Here is a 2,576-nt window from a genome sequence, read left to right on the forward strand (position 1 = left end):
TACATCTATCTATTAAATATAGGCATTAAATGAAATGAATCTAAAGATATTTCCTTTGGTGCCTCACATAAACTACTTTTACAACTTCACATCTATCTATTAAATATAGACATTAAATGAAATGAATCTAAAGATATTTCCTTTGGTGCCTCACATAAACTACTTTTACAACTTCTGTCTATATTTAATAGATAGATGTATGTGAGGCACCAAAGGAAATATCTTTAGATTCATTTCATTTAAAAACTACTTTTTCAGATTTGCATCTGCCTATTAAATGTTTAAATTCAATGAAATGGTACTAAAAAGGGTATATAGATAAATTTCCATTGGTGGTTTTAATGAATAGTTGAGTTACAAACAACCTTCATAAAATTTTTAAAATCAAGAAGCAAGGCTCCCACACACACATGAAAGTTACAGAGGGTAATAAGTCCTAAATTACAGATAAAATATTCAGTGTTTAAAACTATTTAAGAAAAAATTTGTAGAAGTTTTATGAAGTATTAGTTGACACATCATTAAGTAATTTTTTCCTTGAAGTTTAAATTATTATACAGGGAAACAAAGAAGCACTGTCAAAAATTATTATATTTTCTTACATTATGGAAAATGGTTCTGAAAATTGTATGGAAAGAATAGAACATTAAATGTAATATTTGAAATAACTGCAAATGCCTGCTTCATATTGGCGAAGCTACAGTAAAACATTAGATTTTAAAATAAGTTTTGTGGTGATGCACCATGCAATTATGTAATGAGATGTAATAAAATGTATATATATATATATATATATATATGCAGTGTCTAATTGGAAAGAATTTAGATAACTGTAACTTTAAAAATAAAATAATTAAATAATGCAGTACAGTTACTAACCATGGTGCTAATGTATATGAAGTGAATTAAACATTTTGAAGTATAATGTAAGTAAAAATATTTTGTACAATATTAACATAGAATGGTTTGTATTTTTATGAATGTTTCTGTGTTCTTCATTGTATAATGTTCCTAAAAATATTTTAACCTGTAAGAAGTATTGCACCTGAGCAGATAATTTACTATAAGTAAGAAGCTTCCCCTGGTATTTAGTTTACAAATTAATCTCATTTAATTTTTTGTGGTGATAAAAACTTTTATTTGTGGTTGAACTTAATTATTATTTCTATTCCTGTATTTGATTTTTTTGCATATCTTCTCATTACAAACAAATACAATTACACAGTTATGCATATTATATATTAGTTAATGACTAACTTGATGATATTGTAATCAGTTAATTAAAATGTAGATTTGGGTGATAATGCAGAACAGGAAAATAATATTAAAACACGTTGCTTAACAAGTTATTTTATTTCTAGATTTAACTAAGAAAATTTTAAAATTAAATTATTTTTATGTTCTTATGATAAATAAAAGTAAATTTTTACGTAAGATTGGAGTTTGTACTGTAGTTAATAGAAAGGGCAGTTGTTAATTTTACAGATCTTGTTGATGTCCCCATTATCAATATAGTTTTGTCACTATGATCCACATAGGATAACAGTATTTAATTATGGTAACACAAATAAACTCATATGTAAGTTATATTTAAGACCTAAGCAAGATAAATGGTCTGATGTTAATAAGGTAATTAACTTACACAACATCCGGAGCACAGACCCTAACTATGACTACTGCCGAATCACAGAAAGCAGAGACGTCTGTAGTGGCTCCGGCGACATGTGACAACTTACACTGTTCGTTACTGAAAAACTAAAATTATTATCATTTTACATTTATAGGCTACTTCATATTCGACCCTACTGATTTCAACGAAATCATACTTGGAACATGTATTTTAAAAGCCACCAAATTGTTTCGACAAATAGATCTGACTATATTATTGTGTTATTTTGTATTTTGCGTTAAAAGTATGTGAAATATCCAACACTTTATATGATGATGATGGAAATATGTGTGGATTCTGTGATGGCCATTAAATTAGATAAGTGATTTACTGCTTTGTTACAACTTCTGTCGATGTGAATATTGCTTATATAGACACAATAAAGTTAAATGTCCTTTTGAATTATGACACTAGTTTTCTGATGTTAGGAAATATTGGCAGATCTTGGAGCATATAGATTCAAGAAAATCTAGCAAGTTAGGTCAGCGTCAACTTAATGATAACGAAAGAAGATGTCTAAAATTATCTATTTCCCATCTACTTAATATGCTGAAAAGCCACCCTTCTGTAATGTAACACAAATTATCGTGCTAGCATTTTTGTCAATAAAGTGTTTCTTATTTTCGAAGTGAAACAATTGTGTCTGGTCTTTCTTTCGGCTGAGTCCAGTAGAAACCAACTCTTCATAAGAACATTCTGTTTTCTAGATTTAATTGCTGGTTTCGGTTTTAACTGAGAATACCACAAACGGAACAGCATGGTAGTAACATTAGAGCCTTGTGAATGTATTCAGTGTGTATCAGCAACAAAACATTTCTTTAAAAATGAAAAATTACAACTATGTGATGTAAAACCATCTTTGTTTTAAAGTACTGTTGCGTCATCGAGATCACGTGACAATTCTCAC

The sequence above is a fragment of the Limulus polyphemus genome, unplaced genomic scaffold (assembly GCF_000517525.1).
Source record: "Limulus polyphemus unplaced genomic scaffold, Limulus_polyphemus-2.1.2 Scaffold1803, whole genome shotgun sequence".
Lineage (NCBI taxonomy): Eukaryota > Metazoa > Arthropoda > Merostomata > Xiphosura > Limulidae > Limulus > Limulus polyphemus.